At 37.7% G+C, this 22,424-nt stretch overlaps 1 long non-coding RNA gene across 1 annotated transcript in view; it reads left to right on the top strand.

Moving 5' to 3' along the window:
- Nucleotides 1-3,681: 3,681 nt before the first annotated feature.
- Nucleotides 3,682-22,424, top strand: part of LOC126953009 (uncharacterized) — a 64,209-nt gene continuing 45,466 nt past the window's right edge. Inside the window, exon 1 of the long non-coding RNA XR_007725105.1 lies at nucleotides 3,682-3,885. This is a non-coding gene — a long non-coding RNA (uncharacterized LOC126953009). The remainder of the gene's footprint in view (nucleotides 3,886-22,424) is intronic.

Genomic DNA, 22,424 nt, shown 5'->3' with positions numbered 1-22,424 from the left:
AGTGGCCTCACCCGTAAGATAAATTTATGCTGTCTGGATGATGGGAGCCATTAGGCAGGAGCTGTCTGCCTGGGACCTATTCTCCCTGCTGCCTGGGTTCCTCAATTCTCTGTTATGTTGCCTCTCCATGTGCTTATCTTGAACTTTCTCAAACATGAGGGTCTCAAGGTAGTTAGAGTTTTTTCATGTGGTGGTTGCTTTCTACTAGCACAAAAGTAAAAACTGCCAGACCATCTCAAAGCTCAGGTCCACAACCAGGACAGAATCATTTCTACTTCATTCTATTGTTTAAAACAAACCACCAGCCCAGCCCATATTCGTGCAAAGGGCATTGGTACCAAGAGGATGTGATTCACAGGAAGGCAAATAAGTTAACAGCCTGGCACAATAAAAATCAATTACCTTACAATGAATTGATTGAAAAGAAACTATTGCACAGCAGTTCTTGAAGTGTGGTTCCCAAACCAGCAGCATCAGCATAACTGTGAAACTCTTTACAAATACGAATTCTCGGTCTGTACCCCAGATCTACTCAAGGAGAAATGCTGGGGACAGACCCACAAATCGATGCTTGTCAAGCTTTCTAGGTGATTCCAATGTAGACAAAAGTTTGAGAATTCAAGGGCAAAGAAATGTGTCAAATTGAATTCGTGTCATATGTGGAAACTGTTAAAGCATAGCCAACCAGTTAATTCTTATTATGAATTAATTAACTCTTACTTTTAACATAGTAGTTATAAAAAGGTTAATTTTGCTAACAATGTTCTATGACTATTGGTATAAACCATTCTTTATCACATAGGTAGTAAATAAATGTATTGGTCAAATTAATCAACAATCCAAAAACCTAAATGAAATGTCTAAGAATCAATTAACAATTGTCTTTCTTATCTATCTACATACACACCCACACACACAGACACACTCACACACACACCTCCTTTTTACTCTTTCTTTTGCTCTTTGGTTGTTCCTATTGTTGTTTTTGTGGTCACTTTGATAGTATTTTATGTTATGTTTGAATGATAATTTTTTTTGTCATGAATTGTTGTTTATTTCCAGGAAACAACAATGCAGGCACGGTAAAGAAGGAAGCTAGCATATATAGTAAATATAGCCAGGGTACAAACAATTTTTCAGAACAATTATTTTTTAAAACAACCTGGCAATGTAAATTTAAGATAAAGATCCTGCTTCAGTGGGGAATTAGCAACTTATCCAAGGACATTTGGTAGAGAAAAGGTTTCACTTATATATTGATCCCTCTCTTTTCAGTCCACTGAGACTAGGCATGTACTCAGTAATTTCAGGCTACCCTATAATCTTCCAAAGTATTCAGGTGTTTGCAAAATTAACCTCTCAAAATATTGCAACTGGAAATGGCCTATTGAACTCCATTAATTGATTAAATTCTACATGCCATTAGAGCAGCACTTGTTTGATTGCCAATAAAAATGAATCATGGGAAGTGGTTTGTTAGGGAAGAGAAGATAAAAATAGAAAGGATTCAAACATTAGCAGCAGCATAAGAAACTTGTAGTGCTGATTCCTGTGTAAAAGTTCTAAAATCAAATGATATTTGTAGCCTTAGACACTTGATTAGAATATCGATGAGAGGAGTTGTGCAAGTAATATCCTGGAGCAGGTCACAGTTTATCTTACTTTATTTCTCTTAATTCAGTAAACGTTATGGGGCACGCCACATGAAGGCAGGCATCATTATGCATTCACAGAATCCTCATATCATTCCTATGTTGCAGGCAGTATTATTTTACACATTTTACCAATGGGGGAAAAAATGTTAAATTAGCCAAGTTGGGATTTAAATTCAGTCTGGTTACAAAGTTCACGCTTCTAGTCACCAGGCGAAACAGATTCTTTATACTGATCTCAGGTTCTCACTTTGAAAATATTTGGGTATATGCCAATATGGTGATTTCTAAAGAAGTTAAAAGAATTTCTTACAGGTTAGCCATACTGATCTCAGGTTCTCACTTTGAAAATATTTGGGTATATGCCAATATGGTGATTTCTAAAGAAGTTAAAAGAATTTCTTACAGGTTAGCCATCGAAATTGTAGTCATGGCTACTACCATAGAATAGATGATAGTCTTCTCTATTCACAATTACTTAATTGCAAAAGGTCTTCAACACATTTCATTTCATTTGACTCACTCAATTATCAAAAGGAATTTATTCAAAAAGAAAAATAGAAATAAAACCTGAGGCTTAGAGAAGCAAAGTAACATAGATAGTTCATGCAATTGGTAGATGCCTCAGCTGAAACAGTAAGGCCAGTATCCTGATGTCAAGTCTTACACTTTTCCTGGAAACCCCCTAAATTCTCAAAGATCAAGTAACAATCCACAAAGAAAGGGAAGCCTGCTCAGCCTCATTTATACATCTGAATAGCAAGATTGCTGAGAAGCAGAACCTTTAAAATGCAGTATGAATTTAGATCTTGCTTTATTTAAAATAAATTTCATTGTTATACTCCCAATACAACTTCTACTCTTGTATTTGATCTCCTTCTTTGACTAAGAGAGACAGGGCTGGAGTGACAGATAGACAGCTGGGAAGTAGCCCCATCCAGTTTTATGGGTATTCACAGACAAGCCTACATTGCTTAGCAAAGTGACCTATCATAAGTACTTCCAGCAGACAATTGGTTGATAGTCATATCTTTAGTGACACAGCATAGCTTTTGTTTCTTTAGAATACATGGACCGGCACCTACAGACGGGGGTCATTTGGTGGCTTTGCTTCTTGAATATGTCTCTATTTTTAATAAATGCTTAAACCCTATGACCCCATTCTTATTCTGCCTCCCTTTAATATGCTCCTGAGAAGGTACTCTGGGTAAGGGGCTTTTGAGCAAAAATAAAATAGAAGGGAAGAAAAGAGTGCATGAAAATAAAGTGTTGAATATTTGGAGAGGGCACATAGCAAAAAAGGAAAGCAAAAATCAGGAAGAAATGTGATAGGGAAGCACAAACTGGTAGACGGTGTAGGAGGAAAGGGCAGGACTTCAGATGATTCATATGAGATGGTGTCAAGTCAAAGAAGTGGACAGACCTAAGTCCCTATTCTCTTTTGACTCAATTCTCTGCTTATTGGTACAACCAACTACAGTTGGCTTAAATCTTTGCTGAAACTAAATGGAGACATAGCACCATTTGTTGTGTGAATCTGCGTCTGTAATTTCTGTGACCTGGGCATTCAGGGCAAAAATTGTTCCCATTTTTTTCCATTTCATGCGTCATTTCAGAGCTGTGTAGTCTCTGTGTAGAAGCTGTGGGTGCCAATTTAAATGAGTAGAAAAACAAGAATTGTAAAGCCTGCATTGCCAGCATCTGCTTCTCTCATTTACAACCAGAGAATGAAAGGTAACAAGAGCAACTAAATTTAACAACAGTGGATCCTGTGTTTGCTTAGTGTCCCGTTTTAACTAAGAAGCAACTGTATGTGATCCCTTCAGAGAATCAGGTTGCTGGTTGGCAGGCCTCCAGGAGCAGAAACACCTGCACAGTGGAGACGCACGATCCTCTGTGAAGGGTGCCAGCCATGGCCATTCCACATCACATGCTTAGCATCTGACTAAGGATGTCAGTTGTTTTCGAGGGCCAGTTGGTTACAGAAAATAACTACAGCTCTGTTGAGACCCTTTCTCTCTCTGCTTTTCTCTCTGATCTGACTAACCTCTTTCATTCTTTGCCCTATGTTATATGGCTTAGACCAAAGTCTGAGACATTTAACCAATTTATAAATATTAAATGCAGAAGGCATACTCTATCAGTTCCCGGAAACATCAAAGAAGCTGGAAGGGGAATGGAAACTGGATGGCACTTTGTGGAGGTCACTTTGCTGACAGTCAAGTATTCAAGGGTAGGGTTTGTCCCATGGTTTTAAACCATTGCCTTATACAATAAGAGTCTTTTCTATCATTCTTCTAGCTCTTAGCACAAGCCTGGAAGAACGAATGAATGACAACTAACAAATGACTGACAAAGAACTTAATGCTAATTTATGTAAATGTGACTAGATCTGGACTTTTATTTTGCTTTTATAATTAACTTATTTGATAACTTTCAAAAAGTAGCTTATTCTTAATTACTCTCTGTCTTTATTTCTTCCTTTTGTCTTCATTCTTTTCTTCCTTCTTTCAGTTTTTCTTTTTGTCTTTCCTAAGAATCTGTCTTCTTATACTACATTAAATAGAAAGAAGGAAAGAAGAAGGAAATTCTTGGCCTGATAAAATTCTTTCCTTTTTCCTTCCTTCTTTTCTTTCTTCTCTTTAATGTAGTATAAGAAGGCAGATTCTTAGGTCATGAACCTGATTCTGCCTTTAAGAAGAGTTCTTACTTTTTGAAGGCATATTGGGCCACTGGATCCTAACAGACATGCATTTTTTTTAAAAAAATTGTGAATTTCCTTGCTAATGGCAATTTACTTTCTCTTCAATTTATTGAACTTCTTCAATTTAAGAAAGAAGATAGCATCATGCTGATTCTTTGCTCTGGATTTAAACTGAAATTATAGCCACCAGAGATCATGAATAAATAATTCTCAAGAAGTTTTAGAGAGTCTTCCAAATATAAACCAGCCTGAGATAAGGATCTAGACAGAACAATACCCAGGAAGATTGCTAAACCCAGCACCCATTGTGAAGCATTAACTGGGTGGCAGTAGAGCTGGCCAATCAGCTATGCATTCTCACATCCTCTATCAAACTGACCTTAAGTATGAGACAGGAACATGGTGCTAGCTATATTGTGTGCCAGACTGACTGAAACGTATTTCTTTCTGGAAAATTCTCAATAGAGAAAGAAAAATTCATCAGATCTGAAAAATAGCTCAATTTACATACCCATTATATTATCTATGTAATTTCAGGTTATTCCTCTAGTTGCAGGTGCTTTCAAAATAAAGGTTAGAGTGCATTCAACCCAAAATGTTATCATTAAACTAATTAAGAATGAAACTTTTAGGCTTAATAAATAAACCTCTCAGCCCATGTAACAGTGAAATTATCCCACATTTTATGAAGAATACAATATTTAAAATTCAAAAGGATCATTTTTATAGTTTTTGGCTTGGAAATTATGACAAATTCATGTGACCCCCAAGTTGCATTATCATCCCTCTTGGACATATCTAATTCCATCATCACTGCCACATGACATCTACATTTTCCTCCACTTCCCATCAAATCACTTATTGACTTTCATTGATCCTATTTATTACAACACCATGTTTAATATCATAACATCATAAAACATATGATGACTCAAAATGAGGGAAAAAAATGCCCAAGCATCCTCTTTTTTTTTTTTTTTTTTTTTTTTTTTTTTTGAAACACTGGGTCTATTTTCCCTGTGAAAAAAAGAGGTTAGGAAGTTGTAGTAGATCTTGTACCGAAACTCAACTCATCATGTTAGTTTCCCAAGAATAATTGGAAAAACTTACCAGCAACATTACCTTCAACTCATCATGTTAGTTTCCTAAGAATAATTGGAAAAACATACACAACATTACCTTCAACTATTTCCCACTTGGAGAGGGTATTAAAAGGTTAGTTGTATATGATAGGATGGCAAAGAAGTTTAGGTCATAAGGACTGAAACAACAGGAGAGTCATTGTTCTAAATCTCCTTGTCATCTCTCGGATCCAAAGTAAGATTTTATTTAAAAGTTTTAAATATAAGATTAGTGCTAGGAGTTATTTTTTGAACTCAGCAGCTTCTACATCACATGAGTATTTTTCAAGACACATTGGTTCAAGGGATACTTCATTAGAAACACCAGTTACCAGAACAATCATGAATATTAGCTATATATTATTATTTTGATGTTTTAACTTTAAACAGTAAGAGGCAAAACCTTTAATTTCTATGGCATTTTCTATTCTGAATAAAATTTGGTAAACTTGGCATCTGGAATACTAATCAGAATATTTGCTATCCATGAAAACAGCAAGTCAGCCATGGAAATGCCTGTCTTATTAACTGTGAAAACTGAAACACAGAAGGAAAATATAATCTGTTTTAAATATATTCTAGCATGCTGAGAAGTGGAATGTATTTGGAAGGTCATAACTGGCATACCTACTTGGTGTTTTCTAGAATACGTTTTAGAATAAACAGAGTGCCAAAACGAGGCACCAAAAGAACCAATGACCTGATACTACTGTTTGGAGGGTCTGGAAGAGAGAGATGTAAACACAGTATTTTATATGTATTTCTAGGTGCTAAAGCAATATTTATTTTCTTAAAGAGATTTTCTCCAAAACACATGCAAAAGGGTTACAAGTAAACCTCCTCACTTATATAAGTGTGTAAAATTTTCCACCCTTGAAGCCACAGCACATGTATTTCTAAAAAAGAAATATATATATATTAGGAAACCACTAACACATGTGCACACACTAGGAAAATTGGATTACTTTACTTGACGGAATGAATAGATGCATTTATTTACTTCTGAACGCTTATTTGAATATAAACTTGTAAGAACTGGTCACTTATATTTAGAATGAACAAACAAAAACCTACCAAAAAGGGAGTGGATAGGACCACCGGCCAGGTCAGGTCCTCGTGCAATTGTCTGCCTTAATTGGGGTAATTTATTTTGATTTGTCATCTTAGAGACCTGAAATTGCATAGTGTATTCCTGCCCACTGATTGGCATAGGTATCTTTCTAGTGTGAGTTGTTCTTCTTTTATTAGGATAGAAACCTTGGCGATAATGAAATTTTAGCACAAGTTTTTATAAATATAAGAATTTGAGAAGGATGATGCAATCTTTTTGGTTTATACATCTGAGTTTTCATTGACATAGAAATCATCTAGCGAAGATGACCTCAGGTTTTAACTTTTATAATACTCTATAATACTCTGCTAACGTTAAGTATGAACTGCTACATACCTGTATGATCATTTAAGAGTTCCATTTTATCCACCATAATCATTGAAATATCTTCAGAGCTTTATAATGACATAAACTTAAATTCCTCTGTGAAGGTCGGGAAACGTGTTGTATCTCTACTCGGATATTTCTTTTTTCTTTTTTTGTGATCATTACTTGTCAGTCTCTTTTTCCCTTTTTGTCCCTTCATCACAGTTATTAATAGACACTCTGCAAATCCATCCCGCCGTGCTCAATCCCTCCTGCCGTGGACAAATATTTGTTCAAGTAATTCATGGAAAAGTAGATGCAAGTGGATGCAAGCATTTCCTTCCCAAAGTTGTGGTGTTTTTTGTTTTTGTTTTTTGTTTTTTGTTTTTTTGAGACGGAGTCTCGCTCTGTCGCCCAGGCTGGAGTGCAGTGGCGCCATCTCGGCTCACCGCAAGCTCCGCCTCCCGGGTTCACGCCATTCTCCTGCCTCAGCCTCCCAACTAGCGGGGACTACAGGCGCCGCCACCACGCCCGGCTAATTTTTTTTATTTTTCGTAGAGACGGGGTTTCACCGTTTTAGCCAGGATGGTCTCGATCTCCTGACATCGTGATCCTCCCACCTCGGCCTCCCAAAGTGCTGAGATTACAGGTGTGAGCCACTGTGCCCGGCCCCAAAGTTGTGTTTTAGAGGAGCTGAGAGCTTCCCAGGTTAGGAGTAAGGCAATAATACTTTAATGATAGACACAACAAGCACAAGTTAGGAGTAAAAAATTTGCTGGAAAGGAGTTTTTAGAAAACTAAAGTCTAAAATCATAGGGTAATTAACTCGAATTAGTATAGTCAGAGTTACATTATCAGAAGTAAGTCTCAGGCTGGGCTTAGTGGCGCACACCTGAAAATCCAGCACTTTGGGAGGCCAAGGTGGGAGGATCACTTGAGCCCAGGATTCAAGGTGACAGTGAGTCCTAATCATGCCACTGCATTCCAGCCTGGGCAAGAAAGCGAGACTCTGGCTCAGGAAAAAAAAAAGAAGGAAGTTTTAGTATATTTGGAGTGCTATAAGAGGGAATGGCTAGGTGGGCACTTAGAAACCAAAGCAACATTTGACAAGATGTATGTTCAGAAAATCAGATAATAAGCTAACTCTAGAAATTTGACTTGTTGAGGTGACAGGGCTAGTGTGGTTAGACCCAACTGAATTCTAGGTTTCTTAATTCCAATCTAGAACTTCCTTTTAAGATTTACTGTTTTATGACCTTAGTTTTCTATCATGTAGTAGATACCAATACATATTTGACTAAATGGATCATTTTCACTATTCATACACTTATTCTCCACATTGTTCCAGATATGAGGATTTCTCTACACGATAAGTATCTTAAATCATGTATTAGAGGAGGCAAGCCTGTCTCAGTGATTACTTAGAGAGAAATATGTATACATTAATAGTTTTTAAACAGAACACTTACCTCACTGCAAACTGAACTGTACACAAGACAGGAAAATATAAAACATACAAAAATAGAGCTTCTATAGTTCAAAAATTAAGTGTGCACAGGACATACACTCCCTTCTATTGGTACTTCCTACAGAACTGTTTTGGCCCTTCTATTTAAGAATAAAGGCCACTGAGGCGTAGGGGCAGCTCACCTAAATCCACATGGGAATTCCAAAGCAGGCATAGGAATTCATGCTCCCTCAGCTTGACCTAGTGTTTTTTCTGGTAATTTATACTGCTTGTATGCAACCCTCTGGATTTAGTGCTCTTGGTTTTTCTTTCTGTCTGCATTCAGTTTTTTAGGTATTTTCAAGCTCTAACACTGATAAGCTACAACAGTGCACTTTCCCACTTAGTATTTTTACCAGTTTTTATTACTATCTCTAAAATCTAGATGATGCTATTACTAACAAACTTTTGGTCAAATATAGAATAAAATAAATACATTTAGCTAACTTTGATCAAAAGTCCAAATGAACATGGCTTAATTAATTACAACAAACGATGGAGCCACAGTCAATTCTGAAAAGAGAAATCGCAGAAAAGCAATTTACTTATAATACTTTATACTTGGTTTCATTGTTTTATAAGATTGAACAGTGACAAAGTTATCTTTTTATAATTAACTAAAAGTTACAATAAGTTGGTGGTTTTCTAATGCAGGATCCACTGGGGGAAAAAAAAAAGTCGGGAGGCTGAGGCAGGAGAATCACTTGAAGCCAGTAGGCGGAGGTTGCAGGGAGCCAAGATTGCGCCACTGCACTCCAACCTGGGCAACAGAGCAAGATTCTGTCAAAAAAATTAAAAAATAAAAAGAAAAAGCACTCAGACATCTAAAGTGAATTTCAAAGAGAGAAAAGAGAGAAAATCATAGAGTTGGAAAACACGGAGGTTTTAAAACTACAGTAGTAACTAAGACAACATAAAGATCTGGTCTTTTGTTGTTGTTGTTGTTTAAAAACACACAGTTTTTAATTTTTAAAACTAGCCTCCAAAACAGTTCATCTTCACATTTCCAAAATAAAGTTTTAACTAACATTCCCTCACCAGATGAATAAAAATGTAATACCCCAAATAATGTTCAAATTACTAGAGAGAGATCTCTATATATAGATCTATATATAGATATATATATATAGATCTATGTATAGATCTATAGATCTCTCTCCATAGAGATATATATAGATATATATCTATATAGAGAGATACATGATAAATATGTAAAAATTATATATGTGTATCTGTATGTTTGTGATAAACTAGATTCTTAGGATAGCAATATAATAATGGTAATATAATTTCCAAAATAACAATACCTATAAAATAAGCTATAAGATATTAAGCACGTTTGCTTAATCATTTAATTTCAAAACAATCCATGAAGGAGTATGATAGAGTATATATACTTTGTATGTATTTTACTTTTTGACTGAAGACTATTGGTGCATATGAAGGTAAATAATATGAATTATTCATTGTGAAGACCTGCCCAAAAGCCTTTTAATGTTGCTGTTGTCACTAGTGTGTGCATGTATGCATGTGTGTGTTTAGGGAAAATTACAGAAAATCCAGAGACATGGAAGACCAGATTCTCCTAAAATCCCACTCCATTAACATCACCACTGCTATGATTTTATTATATTAAATTCCATCTCTTTCTGTATGCATAGAATTATTACAAATAAATAACTGTCCTAATTTGCTTTCATCTAACAGAATCTAGAGACTCAAAGAGAATGAGGACCTTGCTTGAGTGCACACCATTCCTTGGTGGTCTCCCTGGTCCAGTTTCTATTCACATGCCACCCTTCCTCATTCATCCAGGGCCATGTGATTGCAAAGGTACCGGCCCAAGGTTGAGAGTCAGGCATAGAAACACACATGTTAACCTAGACAGCAAGAAAACATTCTGTCAGGATTAGATTTCCTCCCATCCATTAGATATGTCTTTAGTAAATACCAGAAAGAGATGGAACTCAGCTCCCACATGCTTGGAAATGGAGCGTATCTGTCTGCGCTTTTGCCCAACAGTGTGAGTGTAGCCAGGCACAACCCTGGGCCATTACTTCCAAAGACAGCAATACGAAGCCTGCCTGCCCATAACGGAGGCAACATTTTTAAAAAGGCTACTGCTGTGTAAACTGGATATGAGAGCAGGAACATTTTGATTTTTGAAGAAAATAGCTCAGTAAACATTCCATCACATTTCACAGCAAATACGTTCCGCCCACTGACAAAAAACCCCTGGCCTACTCTCCTCTGGGTTACGTTTAGCTTTTCAAACATCAGGTAAAAATAAAAGCAAACATAGCTCTCTTTTTTTCTTCCTTCTTTCTTTGAAATTGCCATATGGCAAAGGTTCCTCTTAATATCTCTTAATAAAACCCAGTAATATTTAACAGAAAAGCAGCTACTCCCACTGCAGGAAAAGGTAAAACTCAATCCACTAAATAATGTGTTCGAACCACGAGGAAAAAAAATGAAGGTTATTACTAGAAAGTCAGGCAAGTCCCTTTGTATTCATTCCAACAGCTGCTTAACCTGAATGGAGGCCAAGTAAGGAAAATTCAGGTAAATATTCCCGTTTAATACAATTACCCAGGGGTCAAAAAGACACTGTGGTTTTTGAGGGTGTGGTGTTACACCTATCCTTAAAAGGCAATTTTTAATATAAAAAGTGAAGCATTTTATTTACAGACCTTAACGTATTTCAGACACACAAAAAGTGTGACAACGTCATGCTTGTGTGACGCTGGAGAATGCGTGGGTAAGTTAAGACCTTCCCCAGGTCCCAAATTTAGTTCCCAGAGAACCCATCAAAATCAGAGGCCTGGCCCCATTTGCTACCACTTTCACCCTTGCCTTTCTAAACCTGTGAGTCCACTTGCAGAACTGAAATTCTAAGTAGCTAAATAATATGTTTCCAAGTGCAGTGACTCAACATCGATTGTACTGATCATCCATAGCTACTATATACCCTTCCCTACTCAAAAATCATCCTACTGGCCTATTTAGGAATTGGATTTTGAAGACACATGAAGTGATGTATAAATGTAACAACAGATCTCCTCCACTGCTGCCTCAATACATACAATTTTAGACAACCAAAGCAATCATTACCCGAAAAGGTCTTGTTTCTGGCAGAAAAAAAATCAATTTAATTATACAAGATGTGTCTTACGTTTTAATTGTTGTTAAGTATAATGCCTCATTGACAGTGTCTCCCTGAATCTTAGTTTATGAGCTTTTACGTTACTCAGATAACTTGCTGAGGAGAAAGAAAAAAGTTCATCATTTTCCTTAAAAGAACTGAAGAGGCATTGTGCCCAAGTCATTAGAACCCTTGACTGTGCTCATAATGATGAATGCATCATTTTTCTTGCATGAAACTTTGGTAACAAATTGCACAGCCAAGTCTTTTCCAGCACTGTTATTCTGTTTTAAAAAACGCTGACATTTTCTTAAACAGACATAATTTACAATTTTAAGGAGCACAACAGTGCCTTGGTGTTTGAGGGCCAGAAAGCAAACAACACTCCTTTCAGTTAGATGTTTTAAAGGGGAGTCTCGTGCTTAGTGAGTTCACTACAGCTTAAGGCCAGAGACACAGAGCAGAGGGAGAACAGGGCACCACTGCAGCATGTGAAGGTCATGACTAACTGGTCACATTACATTAAGAGTCAGAGCAAGATGGAGGAGCTAGAGGAATGAGAGGGGTGAACAGGACAGCCAAGCCATGCTCAGCACAATACACAGTGAGGCACCACAGTGGTGCTAGTCCCTTGCCCAGATAGAAGTGATCGCAGATTTCTTTCTATCAGACCTATGAGGGAAGCAGCAGTCTCGTGGCTGCTTCTGTACTTAGAATTCCCTCCTTTCTAGCAGGCCCTTCTGTAAATTTCACACAAAGGGAGCCCTGCCAGTGTCCGTGTGCCTGGATCAATATCTGCAGCAATGTTCGATTTCCAGTGGGGTCAGCTCAGCCCAAGTAGATAAATAGAAGTCTGTGTAGGATGCTGCAGGTCTGTTGTTTGGATGAAACCGTAGAAGTGAAGGTTATGTGTAAAGAATAAAAACACCAAAGTTTTATTTCTATAACCACCTATGTGTTTCAGTGCCCTTGGTAAAGTTTCTCTTCCTGTATTTCCTAATAAACCTTAATTAAATAGCAGTGTCTCATGGCTGGGGAAAATTATTTTTGTGAGGGACTAAGCATAAGTGTGTGTGTGTGTGTGTGCATTTGTGTGTGTCCTTTTTATACACTGAAACTATATATGTATGTATTACGTATTTATAGACATAGACACAGATATGTGTAGATATATATTTATATGTATATACATGCACATACCTCATACATCTCATTTTCCTATGATAACATTTTTGCCTTTTTCTTGATGTATGTGCGTTATCTAACCTAAGATATCTTCACCAACAGAAGTTCAGAATCCAGGCTGGGTGCGGTGGCTCACGCCTGTAATCCCAGCACTTTGGGAGGCCGAGACGGGCGGATCACGAGGTCAGGAGATCGAGACCATCCTGGCTAACACGGTGAAACCCCGTCTCTACTAAAAATACAAAAAAACTAACCGGGCGTGGTGGCGGGCGCCTGTAGTCCCAGCTACTCGGGAGACTGAGGCAGGAGAATGGCGAAAACCTGGGAGGCGGAGCTTGCAGTGAGCCGAGATCGTGCCACCGCACTCCAGCCTGGGCAACGGAGCAAGACTCCCTTTCAAAAAAAAAAAAAAGAAGTTCAGAATCCGGATGATGTTACTCCCATATGAAATGTGACCATTTGCCTGTTTTACAAACAGGATTTAACCTCCTACCTTGCTCCACGCATAACCCAAGACTCATTACACAGATTTCTTCCATGAAATCGCTCATAAATTTTGAAACCCATTAGACCCACAAACACAATTTCAAACCAGTATGATGAGTACAACCAAAATGCAAATGAGGTGAACAAAGCATAGTGTAGAATGATGAAGGGAGTGATTCCCTTTATTCGACAAGTCAGTGAAGACTCCTCCTTGGGAAGAGGCATCTCTTCTGGGTTTGAAAAGATGGGGGAAAATAGTTTACCAGGCAAGCAACGGGAGGAAAATGACTCGAGGCAAAGGAATGGGCAACTGCAAAGGCACAGAGGACTACAGCACTGTGGTGTGTGCCTTGTTCAGGTAGAAGATAATAGAGAAAGGCATCAAGGGGTGGGAAGCCAGGCTAATAAGGAGACTGAAAATAGCCCGTCGCAATGTGCCCCCTGCTATCAGTTAAGCAGCTTGGCTTTTATTCTAGAAAGCGTTACCCAAAGCGTCTCTGTGGAAACTAGTACTATAGATATTGAATAGGTAAAACTTGAAAAAGAAATTCCGTGATTAAATACATTAAGAGAATTCTGGATTGAACTAGTTTATTCAGGCCATTACTGCTCCAAATGAATGCATTTGAAGCCTCCAGGAGGGGATTTCACTACCCAAAATTTTCTAAATCATATTTTGCCATTTATTAACTTGTTGAAGTTTCTCTCTGGTTCCCTGTCCCTTAGGAAACACTGATGTAAGTGCTGGATAGGCAGTGAAATATTTTAAACAGTGGAGCAAGAGAGGCCTTATCAGTCTCCTATTGTGACATTTTTGACATCATTTTCTAATGACAGTAAAGGGACTAATTAAGAGGTTATTAGTAATTAAGAATAAGGTCCTTATCTAAGGCAGAGGGAATGGAAGCAGAAAGGAAAGAATAATTTCAGAAAATAATAGGTTGTAGAATCATCCTTTCCCAGATCGCTGGATGATATATATTTTCTTAGTTATGAATTTTGGATGAAATGAGCTGCAACTTGGAAAACCATAATGTGTTCCTGATGTATCTCAAAGATCAGTGATAAAATCTACTTATTGTTAGTTTGTGCTTTGTCAACTTTTCTCCTGGAGAAATTGGATTTTTGGCCAAGAAAGTCTATCCCATATTCTTTCTCCAAAAGCAAAGCAGGAAGTAGCTAGAAGGTAGATAAAAGTCAGCCCCAGCCATGGTGGAAAGACCAGTGAGCCTAGACTAGAGGAAATTCTGGAGCTGAGTCCACTGAGTTCACAGAATAAGTCAAGGTCACTCTACTCAAGTGGTTAGCTAAGAAATCTTCTACTGCAGATACAGAGTGATCAAAAATTACCAAATTCAGAATGGCATGTGTTGGGGCTGGGGGTAGTGGTGGAGGGTTCAATGTAAAACCAGAAGTAACCAAGTTGTATACCAAAGAAGAAAAATGGGAGATCAGACCCTCTTCCCTGGGGCAAGAGAGGAAAGGCAGAAAAGGGATTATATATTTCCTGCACAACATCCTTGAGAAAGTGTGAATCTTCTGTCAGTTCATATAAATTCCAAATATCTCCCTACATCTTTTAGGATGGTAAGATTCCTCAAATTAACAAGAACAAGGGACGATCTTTGATTGTAAACTTGGAGGAAGCTGTGGGAATAGAGGTGGAAAAAGTAAAATCTACCAGTATACTTTTAGGAATGCCCATAAAATGAACCCAAGCAAATGATGCTTCTTTCTGTAAATACTGCACACCACATCAAGCCTTTTATTTCTATTTTAACCAAAAATATGGCATAAAACATTCAGAGATCTTAAAGGGAGCTTTCATAAATATATCGCAACTTGATGTGAACCTAGTGTCAGTCAGAAGCCCTGGTCTAGGAGGTACACAGCCCACATCCAGTATTTTGCTATTTTCTTCTGGGATCTCTACACCCTCCCTGCTGCCTAGATGCAACTGTTTGATCTGAGGGCTGTGTGGACACATGAGAGGCATCTAGCTTTCTTTCTCTTCATCTGCCTCTTGCCTGTTAAGATTAGGGGGAATCTGAATTTAAATGAGAATTGTAAAAGTGGCTGAAGCTGGTCCGAGCTGGGGTTTTCCATGGGAATGTCAGTACTGAAGAAGTTGGCCGGATCAAAGCCACAGTCTGTGTTCCACAGGAGCTTTTGAAAACTATTTATAATAAAACAAGTGGAGGAAAAATCCTCCTTGTGCCAGACTGCAGGCTGCTGCTGCTTAAACACACATCAAGGCAAAGCCGTAAAGCTTACAGTTAGCCCAGATACCAGGCCAAGAACTGCAGCCTGTCTTTGAATTTTCTTTATCCATTTCTTCCCAAAGGAATGAGGTTGCCAACCAAAAAGTTGCACCTGATCCTCTCAGCTCTCTTTGAAGATGCTTGCTTGCCCAGTTAACGTTGCTATCGTCTACAGAAGTTGTACCATGGGATGAGGAGAGGTGACTTAGGAACAGGTTTAAACTAGGAGAAAATGCTTCATAACTGAGTTCAGTCTTCCGCTATGAGGAGAGCACCATAAGATGGAGGATGTAAGAGAGATATTTAACCAAAACCTTCTGCTTCTGGCTATTTTGCCCCTTTGCTTTTATTCCTCAAGAGTTTGCAAAGGTTTTCTCCACCATCATAACCTAGATCATCTTCTATTCATCTGGATATCAGAGAATCCAAGAGGGTTAGAGGAAATGTTCCTTCTCAGTGCCTTCCAGATAAGACATAGACTACAAAACCCAGGACATTCTGTTCTGCTGCAGTGCAAGTGTTGGAAACTAAAATTAGTAATTAGTATGGCAATGTCATGGGGAATGATGTTGGTGAAAGGCAGGAGTCAGGTGGGTGTCTATTTGATTTTGATTCCTGGCCTCCTCACTCAGAGGCAAGGAGAGGTGTAAAATAGCAAGAGTAGAATTATCATCTTCAGGAGGAAACACAAAGCTTCCGTTCAGCTGTCTCTTCAATTATGTTGGAAGGAATGTAAGAGCCCAGGCCACCACTGTAGGGCTCGGAACTCCAGGTATCTCACGTTGCTCACTCTTTTGCCCATCTTAAGGGAAGCCTTACTATTGCAGACCTCTCCACATCCACCGATGCTGCTCTAATTAAAGGACTGTCAATATTTTGACTGTATTCACTTTTGCTGATTTTAAATATCCACTGAGGCAGCTTTTAACAATGCTGAGCTGTCTGCCTGGGCCATCTAAATTAACTCTCCAGGTATGCGTCATCATAACATCATAATCATCTTTTTTGTTGTTTGTTTTTTAGTGCTTTCATTACAAGGGTTAATTGGAGTGGTCTCTTTCCCTAAACTCTATTATTTTTTAATGTGCAATTTCTCAGGAAACACATTGCTTTGTGGGAGAAAATGTCTGTATTCTCATTCCATTTAATTTCTCATCACCAGCTTTACATATGTTGCCATTGAAATTATCAATAGCCATAACTTTTGAATGAATGTTGTATGTCAGGTACTACTCTCAGCACAGTATATACATTATTTCATTTAATTCTTGTATATCCATCTCAGGAAGCAACCAGAAATTTTAGGGAATGTTTTCAATATCACAGAGCTTGAGTAAATGGCATAGTCAGGATTTGGAGTAGGCCAGGATGGACTAGGCTATAAATTATCAATGGAAACAGTATCATCTTTAGGTTTGGATAAAAATGAGACACAATAAAACAGACTTTAAACCTGGAAGATACTTGATGGCCACTCAAAATATGATGCAAATCTCCAGCATCAGCCACCTTGGAGCCTGTTCAAATGCAGATTCTCAGGCCCTATGCAGGCCTAGTGAATCATAATTTTATTATCTTGTTCAGTTTTCAATATGGACCCTGGGAACATTTGAGAATACAAAATTATTTCAGAGAGTCGTGAATTCAAAGAAACAGCAGATATTTTCTGAGGAATAAATATGTCTTGAGAATTCTATTTTCGTAAAAGTATAAAGATACATTTGAGTCATTTCAACACATATTTATATGACAATAGTTCTGGACCCAAATAAAGTGGTTTTTTTACTATTGCTCTATATATTTTCTTATGTAATGGATACTAGAAGTAGTCATATACAGAGACTTGGGTGGTGTTTGTTTGTTTGTTTTTAAGACGGAGTCTTGCTTCTGTTGCCCAGGCTGGAGTGCAATAGCACAATTTCGGCTCGCTGCAACCTCCACCTCCTGGGTTCAAGCGATTCTCCTTCCTCAGCCTCCCGAGTAGCTGGGATTACAGATGGTTGCCACCACACCCAGTTAATTTTTGCATTTTTAGTAGAGATGGGGTATCACCATGTTGGCCAGGCTGGTTTCGAACTCCCCAAGTGCTGGGATTACAGGCGTGAGCTACCACGCCTATCTTTTTTTCTTTTTTTTTTTTTTTTAATAAAAAGGGATATTCACAGTTTAAAATTTAGGAAAAACAGATGTATTTCAAACTCCTACCTGACGTTGGCACTTTCTTTTCAATATCCCTAACAAGGTGTCACTTAGTTTGTATTTGAGGATTGCTATTGAGAACCATATTTCTCATCAGGCAGCTGATTAATTTCGCTAGAAGATCTATTTTTTTAAAGTTATTTTAATGTTGTGTTTAACTGTACCATAATGGAGTTCAGGATACACTATGCCAAAATATGGCACCGTGACATACTAAAAAATGGCAGAAGCAGATGGACTCTCTGACTTCCTATCCTTCTTCCCTGATGTGGGTCATAAAACCTAGGAAGGATTTTCTGCTCTTGCCCTGAAGGAGTTCATAAGACCTTTGTGTGAGAGCTGTCTTCCCTATACCCCGAGCAAAGGACCATAGTCTGATATCTCATCTCTGAAGATGAATGGATGACACAGAAGAATCTGAATGCATGGGCCTCTCCAAGCTTCTCCCAATACGTTACTATTAAACCGGGACTTTACCCTATCATATTTCTCCACCACTCTCTACTCTCCATCAAACCTGCTATAAAATATACTCAGGTTTAACTGTTTCTTTGGGTCTTCACTTCCTTATGAAGGTTCCCATGACATGTAAATATTATGGTAAATAAATCTGCTTTTATCTTGTTAATCTCTCTTGATATATATATATATATCATATTACATATATCAATATATATAATATATACAAATTATTATTATAGAGATCTCAGCCATGAACCTAGGATGGGGAGAGCAAACGATATTTTTTCTCTCCTATAACCTCATTGTAGTAGTTTCAGTTTCTAGAGCTAAAGATAATCAGAAACCCAATCCCGTATTATGTCTTCAAATACTCAAAGACATAATATGTCTCTTTTGGCCTAAACATTATAATTAGCTCCTTCAACTTCTAATCATTTGACATGATTTCCAAATACTGAGAGTTTCCTTTCTTTTAGTTTTTGCCCCCTTAAAATACAGTACAAAAAAAGACCACTCAATCCTTAAAATGGGACTTTTGCCAGGAAAGCTACAGATGTTACCTTTCTTGTTTGAGGTGATACATGTCTGTACTAGGTTACAATTTGAGATATCCTCTTGAAACTTACAATTAACTAAATAGCCTAGAACTTTTAACTGTTATAATGCTGGATCCTCAATATCTTCCAACTGGTGTAGTTGATTTGATTCTTTTAAACCTAAGCATAAGATTTTACATTTGGCCCTGTATATTGCAACATGTTGATTTGGGCCTATTATTTCAAAACTGAAATATTTATTTCATTTTGTTCCTATTCCAATTTTTTAGCTTTCCCTAAACTTTTGTTCCCTGAAAAATGAAAATATAAATGAAATGAATTCCTATTAATGTGTTTTTGTTAACTCCTTCTTGTGACTATCTTCTTAACACTAAAAATTGAGTAATCCATTCTAGAATTTGTCAGGAGTCAAGCAGACGATTACCAACCTGTAACCTCCTGATGATTGCATCCTTACCATGTAGACACCAGTCTTCTGGCACTTCACCCATTCATAACTGATATAGTTTGAATATGTGTCCCCACACAAATCTCATGTTGAATTGTAATCCCCAGTATTGGAGGTGGGGCCTGGTGGTAGGTAATTGGATCATAGGGTGGATTTCTCATGAATGCTTAAGCATCATCCCCTTGATGCTGTCTTTGCCATAGTGAGTGACTTCTCATGAGATCTGGCTGTTTAAAACTGTGTGGCACCTTGTTCTCTCTCTCTCTCTCGTTCCTGCTTTTGCCACATGACAGCCTGCTCCCCCTTTGCCTTCTGCCATGATTGGAAGCTTCCTGAAGCCTCCCCAGAAACAGATGTCACTATACTTCCTGCACAGCCTGCAGAACCATGAGCCGATTAAGCCTATTTTCTTCATAAATTATCCAGTCTCAGGTGTTTCTTTGTAGCAATGCAATAATGGCCTAATATAATAACTACTCAGAGATTATGAGTAATGATGCTTGTGATAACATCTGGAAATTTTTTTGGTATCCTGGACTCCCTAATCTCAGTCTAAAGACAGGAACACAGTTAAAACAAACAGATGTTATTTAAGTATCTCTCTCTCTGGATCTCGTTGGATCCAATTTCCTCTTTACCATGTTTGTTATACCCATTTTTAATTTGAGGATCATTCTCTTGAAGAAAGAAGAAAAACCACCACAAATTTCGCTTTCTCAGTTCATTTTAAAATATTATATACAGTCTGCCTTCACCTACCTTCTCTTTGTTCTAAATACACAATACAAAGTGCTTTAATTATCCTTAACATTTTTGTGCATTACTTGGCTTTCTCCCTCATGACATTATTCATGGTGCTCTGTGCCATGTCTCCTTTCCCATTCTTGTTCATGGACTCATTCTGTACATGTCACCCCATTCCCAAAGAACCTCTTCATTCAACTGGACTAAGATTACAATTTGGGGGGTTTCTCTAAGCTTAAAATCAACAAAATAGCCCAGATCTCTTCACTTTCATTGTTGTAAAGATGGATTCTCAACATCCTCCCACAAGCACTTGAAGTCATTATATCCAGGATGAAACAATTTTCTTTTTCTCCATCACTACTTATCCTCTTGTAACTCTTATCCTGGTTAATGCTATTTTGATCTAACTAATTACCCCAGGCAGGAACCAGAAGGGATCCTTGACTCATTTTCCCATTGAGGTTCCATATCCAATCACTCAGCAAATCCTTCAATTGCTCTCAAATCCATCTCTCCCCATCCATCCTCACTGCCACTGACTTAGTTTAGGTCAGTACCATTCTTTTCTTCCTGGAGGATTGCAATCATCTCCTTGGTAAGGTGTCCAATTCCAGATAAGTTTCTCTATAAATTCCCCTCTGCATTGTCAGTGTAATATAAACTTCCTAACACACATACCGCATATGATACCTATGCTGTTCAAAAACCATACATGGTTTCTTATCAAACACAATATAAAAACAATGAACTATCAATCCTTGCTTCTGCTCAACTTTCCAACCTCTGGGCTCCTCATACTACTGTCCTGTACCCTGTAATTTTATCTTTTCCTTGAATCTCCATCCACCAGACATCTTTGCAGAAATTTTATCATTCTTCAAAATTTCAGTAAATTCTCTGGTTTTCTTTTAAATTGTTTACAAGTCAGCAAAGTTAAATTTGGCACTTCTTCCTTTACCAGTGGACCATGTGGATGCTTCTATTATTACTACTTATTAAACTATATGACAGGTATTTGTTTGCATGCCCATTTCCTGAGATAGGCTATGAAATCATTGAAGGTAGGACATGGCTTGATCATATCTGAATCCAATCCTGATACACATATGCCAGGGGGGGCAGGCAGAATAATGCACTTTCTCCTACCTCCAAAAATTTCCATATCCTAATCCCTACAACAAGTGAATATGTTGTACCACATGGCACATGGAAATTGCAGATAGAAATTGCTAATCGCCTGATTTCTAAGAATAGGGAGATTATCTCAAATTATCTAGGGGAGACAATGTAATCACTATGTTCCTTAGAAGTGAAAGAGAGAGGCTGAAGAGAAGGTCAGAGTCCCTGAAAGGAACTCAACCGGCTCTTGCTGTCTTCGAAGACAGAGGAAGGGGCCACAAGCCCAGGAATACAGGTGGATCCTAGAAGCTGGGAAGACAAGAGCATGAATTATCCTCTACAGCCTCTAGAAAGGACTGAAGCCCTGCCGACACCTTGAGTTTTGCCAGTGAGACCTGTGCTGAACTTCTGACCTCCAAAGTGATGTCTGAAACAAGAAATGTGTTGTTATTTGAAGCTACTAAGTTTGTGGTAATGTGTTACAGAAGCCGTGGGAAACTACAACATATATTTCATAAGTTGGTAAATTGGTTTCAGGTGGATTTTCCACCTAATTTGGGTAATTTTCAGGTAACTATCTACTGATAAAATATGTATTTAGTATAATGGGGCAAAAGCATTTTATAGGGGGCTAATGACCTATTAACATATTGAATATACACACATAATTTATTTAGTTAAATAAGGAAAATCAGAATTTTTTAGGCAGGTAGATTTCACGTTTATTTTATGTCCTTTTATGAATGCTGTTGCTTTTGTTTTCATTTCCTTAGGATTTTTTTTTTAGAATTAAAGAGAAAATTATATTCTGTTGAGTTTACTATAAGAAAAAAATCCTCGATACTGAAGTGCATTTCTGGGAGAAACAGCTTTTGAATTTCCCAAGTATAATGAGAATTCTTGTCTCCTGTTACCCAGATTTTCAGTGTGGATGACTTCTGAACCCCATCACTCCAGTCGGGTGCACTTATTTTCAGAGGAGTGTTAGGTGGGTACCACACTTTCAGAGTTTCTAGGGAGAAAAGTATTTGTTTTCCTTGAGGCTAAAGACTTAATTTGTTACTTAGTTTTTCACTAACTTCATGAATCTAAGACCTAGGGCAGAGAACAGAAAAAGTGATTCCATTCAGTGAAATGGGCAAATGCACCAGAATAAGAAATAGTGTTAAAATGTTGGATGTGCTCCCCAAAGCAAGCAATGCTATAATTATCATAATAGTCTACCTCTCTCATATTGCTGTGAAGTATAAAACACAGCAATGTACCTACCTTTAATTAGTAGTATTTAGTATTTTTTAATGACCCCTGAACATGGTACTCAGATTACCATATATTAGCATATAATTTCCATATTCTATACCTTAAGGTATTTGGTTTTATTGCTGTTACCTTTTGTGGCCCTATTTCAGTAATGACT

Source organism: Macaca thibetana, chromosome 4, assembly GCF_024542745.1.
Source record: "Macaca thibetana thibetana isolate TM-01 chromosome 4, ASM2454274v1, whole genome shotgun sequence".
Classification (NCBI taxonomy): Eukaryota; Metazoa; Chordata; class Mammalia; order Primates; family Cercopithecidae; genus Macaca; species Macaca thibetana.
Note: the sequence above shows the minus strand (reverse complement) of the source record. Positions and strands in the feature narration are given on the sequence as shown.